The sequence below is a fragment of the Triticum aestivum genome, chromosome 7A (assembly GCF_018294505.1).
Source record: "Triticum aestivum cultivar Chinese Spring chromosome 7A, IWGSC CS RefSeq v2.1, whole genome shotgun sequence".
Classification (NCBI taxonomy): domain Eukaryota; kingdom Viridiplantae; phylum Streptophyta; class Magnoliopsida; order Poales; family Poaceae; genus Triticum; species Triticum aestivum.
The window spans coordinates 566,238,370-566,247,169 of record NC_057812.1 but is presented as its reverse complement, the minus strand read 5'-3'; the positions used below and the strand labels follow the sequence as shown (position 1 = coordinate 566,247,169).

The window sequence follows — 8,800 nt, the reverse complement described above, 5'->3', positions numbered from 1 at the left end:
ATCATATCATGTTCATGTGTTGGTTGTTTACTATGTTGTGTGCATCTTTCCGGTGTTTGCTCCTTCGGGTTGGTTCCGGTTATGTCGCGTTTGTCAGGACCCGTTCGACTACGTCTATTTGTCTTCTTCATGGACTCGTTCTTCTTCCTTGCGGGATTTCAGGCAAGATGACCATACCCTCGAAATCACTTCTATCTTTGCTTGCTAGTTGCTCGCTCTTTTGCTATGCCTATGTTGCGATACCTACCACTTGCTTATCATGCCTTCCATATTATTGAACCAAGCCTCTAACCCACCTTGTCCTAGCAAACCGTTGTTTGGCTACGTTACCGCTTTGCTCAGCTCCTCTTATAGCGTTGTTAGTTGTAGGTGAAGATTGAAGTTTTGTTCCTTATTGGAACATGGAGATGTTGTTCCTTATTGGAACATGTTTACTTGTTGGGATATCACAATATCTCTTATTTAATTAATGCCTCTATATACTTAGTAAAGGGTGGAAGGCTCGGCCTTATGCCTGGTGTTTTGTTCCACTCTTGCCGCCCTAGTTTCCATCATATCGGTGTTATGTTCCCGGATTTTGCGTTCCTTACGCGGTTGGGTAATAATGGGAACCCCTTGACAGTTCGCCTTGAATAAAACTCCTCCAACAATGCCCAACCTTGGTTTTACCATTTGCACTAACAACCTACCACCCTCCCTTGGGTTCTGCAGACTCAAGGGTCATCTTTATTCTGACCCCCCCCCCAGGGCCAGTGCTCCTCTGAGTGTTGGTCCGAACTGAGCTGCCTGCGGGGCCACCTCGAGGAAACTTAAGGGTTGGTTTTACTCGTAGCTAGTCTCATCTGAGTGTGCCCTGAGAAAGAGATATGTGCAGCTCCTATCAGGATTTGTCGGCACATTCGGGCGGTGTTGCTGGTTTTGTTTTAACTTGTCGAAGTGTCTTGTAGAACCGGGATACCGAGTCTGATCGGAATGTCTCGGGAGGACGTCTATTCCTTCGTTGACCGTGAGAGCTTGTCATGGGCTAAGTTGGGACTCCCCTGTAGGGATTTGAACTTTCGAAAGCCGTGCCGCGGTTATGGGCAGATGGGAATTTGTTAACGTCTGGTTGTAGAAAACCTGAAGTTGACCTTAATTAAAATGAATCAACCGCGTGTGTAACCGTGATGGTCTCTTTCCGGCGGAGTCCGGGAAGTGAACACGGTGTTGGAGTTATGCTTGACGTAGGTTGTTTTAGGATCACTTCTTGATCATAATTTTTATCGACCGTGCTTTGCCTTCTCTTCTCGCTCTCATTTGCGTATGTTAGCCATCATATATGCTAGTCGCTTGCTGCAGCCCACCTCATACCTTTTACCTTACCCATAAGCTTAAATAGTCTTGATCGCGAGGGTGCGAGATTGCTGAGTCCCCGTGACTCACAGATTCTTCCAAAACCAGCTTGCAAGTGCCGATGGGTCCGTGCAGATGACGCAACCTAGCTCAAGGAGGAGCTCAATGAAGATCTTGTCCTTTGTGTTGTTTTGTTCTAGTTGATCAGTAGTGGAGCTCAGGGTCGATCGGGGACCTTTGTCGCTTTTGGGGTTCTTCTTTTATTTTGGTTCCGTAGTCGGACCTTGATTGTATCTGGTTGATGTAATGCTTTATTCATGTAATTTGAATTGTGTGAAGTGGCAATTGTAAGCCAACTATGTATCTTTTCCCCTATTGTATTACATGGGTTGTTTGCGAAGATTACCTCACTTGCGACATTGCTTTCAATGCGGTTATGCCTCTAAGTTGTGCTTCGACACGTGGGAGATATAGCCGCATCGAGGGCGTTACAATTGCCTACTGAGCAAAATCTTCTGGCTAAACAGAGTGATATATTTGTGCTCCAGACACAAGTCCAATCCCTGATGGGCGTCGTTTCGGAAACAAGAATAGTGGTTGAGAAATATCGTCAAGATATGAATGGTTTTGAAACCATACTATCAGACATTTGTTTGGTTCTTCAAGAGCAATGGCGAAAAAAGGAGAAGATCATGCTGCTCCATCAGATTCTACAGCCTGAAACATTAGCACTCAGGTCAAATGATTTGTGCTTATATACATCTGATGGTGCTTTTATCTGCAAGGACTGTAAACTTTATGCCAGCAGGCCTTTTGTTGTATGGCTGGAATTTATTTTGTTGTGATACAACATTTATCGTGCTGCCAAAGGTTGTAGAAATTACGACACTATTTTTGTATAGTGTAGGTTTATCTTAGTAATGTATTCGTCTGAAAGCTTCGTAGGAGCCCAACGTGCCAACATTCGTTAGGCCCATTCCAATTGGACTAAAAATGATTATGGGCCGTAATTTGCATGTAGCCCACTAAAAATATCTAGGCCTAAATCAGCATAAGCTTTCATATTTTTGGTAGGCATGTGCTCCTAGTGGTCCCTTAACAGGCCTAAACATAATTTGGGCTCTCAGTAACAATAGGTCGCTAACATGTGTAAATATCTCGAGCCCATAAATAACATGGGCCTTTAATAGGCCGAAACTGAGATTGGGCCCTGATTGTGCCAAATAACCCACTGGTCATTACCAGGCCGAAATCTATCTCATCTCGTGGTGGCCCATTTACAATGCGGATCGTTCACAGGCCGAAGTCTAGATGGGCCATAAATGCGCCGACCTACTACACGGGCCTTTAATAGGCCGAAAGTTCGGTCGGGCTTAATTAGTATCAGTTTTATATGGGCCGTTAATAGGCCTGATGTGACGTTGGGCCACATATGGCCCATGGATTTTGTCCGACGTTAATAGGCCGAAAATCACAACAGGTTGGAAGTGGCCCAAATCTACAATGGGCCTCCAACAGGCCAAATGTCAGACATGGCAGAATATGACCCATATCCTTCACGGTCGTTTATGGACCGAAAGTTTCAATGGCCAATAAATGGGCCCAAATGAAGCAGAACCTTTAACAGGCCGGAAACACACCGGGCCGTAATTCAGCCCAAATACTTAGCGGATTGTTAACGGGCCAGAAGTGACCATGGGCCACGATGATGACAAGTTTAGAACGAGCCGTTGATCGACCAATTTAACAATAGCCGTACGAGCCTTAACTGCGAATGGGTCGTCTGCAAGCAGGCCGTTAATGGGCCAGCCCGCTAATTTTGACTGGGCTAGCCTTTTTAACCTAAATGTAGTTGGGCCTTGCCACGTGTCGACGTATCATAGGCGCCTCCTGTCCATTGGGTGGTTGACATCTGTCCTTTCCGGGTGCTGACACATGGTTGTTATAGCCAATGATAATTTACATGTGGAAAATCCTCATTGGTCCCAGCTATTAAGGGGTTATCGAATCCAAATCGGAACCCAATAGCTTAACGGCGACCCGTCATGGTGGATGCCACGTGTTGGTCACCCTTAACGAAAGCACTTATGATGCGCGATTTATCGTCATGGAAGTTGGCACTTCCGTGATGATAATTTTCGTAATATCATGGAACACTTCTACGACAGCACAGGTATGACTATCTTCATTCTGTCATAAAATCGTACATGCATGACAGAAAACGTGACCTACTGTGACAAACAAGTATCATCACGGAAGTGGTTTTTTTTGTAGTGCTCCCCGGCGCTGCCAGAACAATTCTTCCCCCTTGAATATCTCCATTAATGAGGACTCAAGGGAGTAGTATCCAATCATCAACTGACAGACCGACTGTATCAGCGGCCACGTCTAGAGCCTTAATCTAGTCAAGCAACGCCCCTTTACGAGCCCTGAGATCGGTGCCCAGGTAGATTCCCCATCCCCGCATAAACTGGCCGGAACTTTTTGAGCAATGGTGTCAGATATCTGTAGCACAAAAGGCCCACAGCGGGAACTTAACCAAGTCTTAAGTCAAGTGATATAACATGTAAGAAAGAAAAGAGTAAAACAAAAATTTGCATGGATCTAAACGTAAGATCCTACGAATATAGTACCGCGAAATCTCAGTCGATTGAGAGCAATCCCGATCAAGAAAACTAGGAGAACCCTGTTTGAATACTAAGCGTAGAGATAAGATCTGAATCAGATGAAACCGAATTGTGACCAGATCGTTCAAAAGATCAAAGTCCAAATCACCCGGGGTTGAGGCTGGTAGAGGGGACATCCAACATGGAAAAAAAACAAGTCTACTATTTCTACGCACTATTTTCTATCGTTCGTATTTCCCATAGCATAGGTTGTGCAGCGGCGGTCGTCGCAAATCGCATGTAGCTGTCGAGATAGTGGAAAAGTGGTGGCGACAACATTGAGTGACTTTTATGTGGTGCTACTCGAGCACCCGGTCTCGAGCTCCAGGGTGAAAACCTAGATCTGACCCGAGTAGGTATACCTGGCAATGCTGATATTTTTGCGCCATTAACTTGTTAAAGGCATTGCTTGGATATGCTCGGATTGTTTCTTCAGGGTGAAAGCCTAGAATCTGGCCTTTGGTGGTTAGATTCGGTGACAGCGGTGCTTGAGTGTCTCTCCCTTCTTGAAGACGTTGCTGTTAAAGTACATCATCGTTCTTGTGGTGTCTTGAGATGTTTGGTGTCGATAAGGTCATTGTTGTAATTTGTCAATCGTGGATTTTTTTTGCGAGAGAACTTTTCAATCTATTCATTAATCATGGCACTATAGAGAACACTAGAGGTAATAAAATTACAGCCAGGTCCATGGTGTAACAACCCGATAATCAAGTTACAGTAACCTCACCCTAATGTGCCATGTCATCATGTTTTACTAAGCCATTTGGCCACTTGGTGAAAACCGAGGTCAAACTCAAATTCCAAAAACAAGTCAAATTTTTATTTCTACAAACTATCAAGTAAAAATGTTCGATGGGTTCCAAACAATCACTAACTAATTGTCGCGTGAGAATTAACATCTTACAGAATATGAAAATTCCCCTGGATATTAAATAGTGGACCAACAACATTTTTTTTATCCAGTAAAGAATAAACTCAAACTTAATAAATTATTTTTGTGCCCAAAATTTTTGTGGCGGTGCAAAAATAATGCATAGTAATTATGGCAAGGTTGCACATTTTACAAAAGTAATTTGATGGAAAGAGAAAAAACAAACAATAGCTAAATAAGAAAACAGAAAAGAATACAAGCACAAAAAAATGAAACATAAAAGACCTAATCTACTGGGCCACTTGGCCCATCTAGCAAAACCGGCCCAGCCACCCCTCATCCCCTTCCTCTCGCTACAGTGCGGCAGAGGGCCGTGGCGGCCATCCGCCGGTCGTGGCCGTGCGTGGCGGCCATCCCGCGCCCCGCAGCACCTACAAGACCTCCCCTGATCCCGTGGTCGAACCCTAACCCCACTTTCCCCCTCCACCCACGCCGCTTCTTCTTCCCCGCGACGTCCCGAGACCTCCGTCGCCATGGTCGCCATCGCCTGCGTGGCCAGCGACCTCCCCGCCGCCTAGGACTACCCCTGGAAGCACCGCCGTTGCCCGCTTCTTCCTCTCCGACCCCGAACCCGAGCAGAAGATCGCCACCGCGCCGGGATCGACCGAGTCCCCCTCTGCTGTCGTCGGCGTTCGTCTCCAAATCCATCGACCCCTGCTGCTCCCGTTCACTCAACGAGCCTCCATGAGCTCCTAGGTGAGCTCTGCCGTAAATCCCCTCTGCTAATTTGCTCGTGCTCGTCCTCTAGTGCTAGTCTCCGTCGTGGCCGAAACTTGTCACCGCCTTTCGCCTCGTCACCGCAGCCACGGCAAGCAGAGCTTGCGTCCGAGCTCATTGGCTCCCCAGGAACCCGCGGCACTCGCCAAACCATCTCCCCGTGCCCCGCAGCTCCGATTCCGCGGCATGCCTGAACTCCGGCCGGCCGCCTCTGCTGCGCCTCGGCGCCCCCTGCTCGCCCCGCTGGTGGCTACTGCGATGTTGCTGCCATCGGCCGCCCCCTGAATCGGCCTTGCCTCCTGCGTGCAGCCTCGCCCCGGCCCGCTGCCCTCTGCTCCGCGCCCGCAACGTCCGTGCCCCCTGCTCCCGTAGCTGCTGCTCCTGCTGCCTACTTGCGGCTACGCTGCTGCCGTTTCCTCCTCCTGCTGCTGCTTTTAACTGCTGCTCCCGTTGTGTGTTGCCGCTGCTCGCCGGCGCCGCTGCCTGTCGCGAACAGCTGCTACCGGTGGCCATGGCCATGGCCAAGCGGCCATGTGTGTGTGTGTGTCTGTGTGTGTTGTTGTGTGTGCGTGAGTGTGTGGGTATGGCCGGCTGGGTCTCTGGATGAGACCGGCCCTGTTTAGGTTAGTAGCTAATTAGTAGTTAGGCAAAGTAGTGGTTAGGTATAGTGTAAATGACATGTGGGACCACCCTGGTTAATTACCATTTTATTAAACTAAAGACAATGACATGCGGGACCGACTTACACTATTCATATGCTGACCAGTCACCCTCTGACCGGGTCAACCCAGCCCCACTGACCCCACCTGTCATACACTATGGCTACAATAGCACTAGGTGACAAAGTTATTTTACTGTTTATTTTTGAAGCATAAATAAATTTCAGAAAATTAATTAAGACTTTGAAAATTAATATAAAATAATCCGTAATTCGGATGAAAGTTCCTTAGAACGACGAGACGAATCTGAATACGTGGTCCGTTCATCCGCCACGCGTTCCTAGCATAGCGAACATACAAACTTTCCCCCTCCGAACCATCCGTCCGAAAATGTCAAACACTGGGAATACTTTCGCGGATGTTTCCTCCCTTTGCTGGTATCACCTATCCCTGCGTTAGATCACCCCTAGCACCGCGTATTGCCATGTTATACTTTGTGTTACTTTGATTGCTTTGTTATTTATTATGTTCCCCCTCCGTTATTTCTTTCCGGTAGACCCCGAGACTGTCGGCGACCCAGTTCGACTACGGTGTTGATGACCCCTCTCTCTTGCCAGAGCAACTAGGCAAGCCCCTCTCCCTTGATCACCAGATATCGCCTACTTTTCTCTATACTATTTGCATTAGAGTAGTGTAGCATGTTACTGCTTTCTGTTAATCCTATTCTGATACATAGCTTATTATTACTGCATTCACGATTAATTTAAAATAAGACGCTTAATGAGATCTGGGTATTTGATCTGAGTCTGGCTACTGGCCTATATGCACTAATCAACTACGCGGGAACAGTTATGGGCACTCGACGTCGTGGTATCAGCCGAAGCCTTCGTGACGTCAGCGACTGAGCGGCGCGCGCCGGGTTGGACTGGAACGCCTGCTCTTGTATAAGGGAGGCTAGGTCTGCTCACCGGCCACGTTCGCAATGTGCAGGTGTGCAATGGGCGATGGGCCCAGACCCCTGCGCCATAGGATTTAGACCGGCATGCTGAACTCTCTGTTGTGCCTAGGTGGGGCTGCGACGTGTTGATCTTTCAAGGCCGGGCATGACCCAGGAAAGTGTGTCCGGACAAAGGGGATCGAGCGTGTTGGAAAATATGGTGCACCCCTGCAGGGAAGTTTATCTATTCGAATAGCCGTGATCTTCGGTAACATGACGACTTGGAGTTGTACCTTGACCTTATGACAACTAGAATCGGATACTTAATAAAACACACCCTTCCAAGTGCCAGATACAACCTAGTGGTCACTCTCTCATAGGGCGACGAGGGGAGGATCGCTGGGTAGGATTATGCTATGCGATGATACTTGGTGAACTTACCATCTACTCTCTTCTACATGCTGCAAGATGGAGGCTCCCAGAAGCGTAGTCTTTGACAGGACTAGTTATCCCCCTCTTATTCCGGCATTCTGCAGTTCAGTCCATCGATATTGCCCCTTTACACATATACCCATGCATATGTAGTGTAGATCCTTGCTTGCGAGTATTTTGGATGAGTACTCACGATTGCTTTTCTCTCTCTTTTCCCCCTTTCCATTCTACTTGGTTGTCGCAACCAGATGCTGGAGCACAGGAGCTTGACGCCACCGTCGACGACGACTCCTACTATATCGGAGGTGCCTACTACTATGTGCAGGCCGCTGACGACGACCGGGACTAGTTTAGGAGGATCCCAGGCTGGAGGCCTGCGCCTCTTTTGATCTGTATCCCAGTTTGTGCTAGTCTTCTTAAGGTAAACTTGTTTAACTTATATATGTACTCAGATATTGTTGCTTTCGCTGACTCGTCTATGATCAAGCACTTGTATTCGAGCCCTCGAGGCCCCTGGCTTGTATTATGATGCTTGTATGACTTATTTTTTTTAGAGTTGTGTTGTGATATCTTTTCGTGAGTCCCTGATCTTGATCGTACATGTTTGCGTGTATGATTAGTGTATGACTGAATCAGGGGCGCCACACATGGACCAAGTAGCGACGAGTATAAGCACTGGAGCGAGCGGAAGGCGCGTCGCCGTCATCACCCCTCTTTCACTGGAGTTGGGCAAACCTTATTATAGTAGACAGTCGAGAAGTCATCGTGCTAAGACCCCAAAGGACCAGCGCACCAGATTAGCAATCATCGCTGGTGAAGAGAGTTGTAGATCGGAAAGATCAAACCTGTAACCACATGAACGAAGACAAACAAAAACTAGATCCAAATAGATCCATCGAAGACCAGCACCGATAGAATCCCGTGTGATCCGATGGGGACACAGCTCCAACATCCTCCTCTAAAGCTATTCGCATCATTGGGACGGGGATAGGAAGTGGAGACATTATTCTTATTGAGGGACATCGCCACTCTAGTTGAGGGGCTACGACCCGCCCTTCCATGTCAATGCCACCCGCCGCCGCCCCCTAGCGCCGCAGCCGTGCCACCACACTGTCTCGTGCCGCCC

The 8,800-nt window shown here is 47.8% G+C and overlaps 1 long non-coding RNA gene across 1 annotated transcript; it reads left to right on the top strand.

Annotated features, from left to right (window-relative positions):
• The first annotated feature begins 5,248 nt into the window (after nt 1-5,248).
• Nucleotides 5,249-7,086, top strand: LOC123148294 (uncharacterized). Its single transcript, XR_006473749.1, has 2 exons — nt 5,249-5,625; nt 6,862-7,086. It is a non-coding gene; the product is annotated as an uncharacterized lncRNA (long non-coding RNA).
• Nucleotides 7,087-8,800: the final 1,714 nt, after the last annotated feature.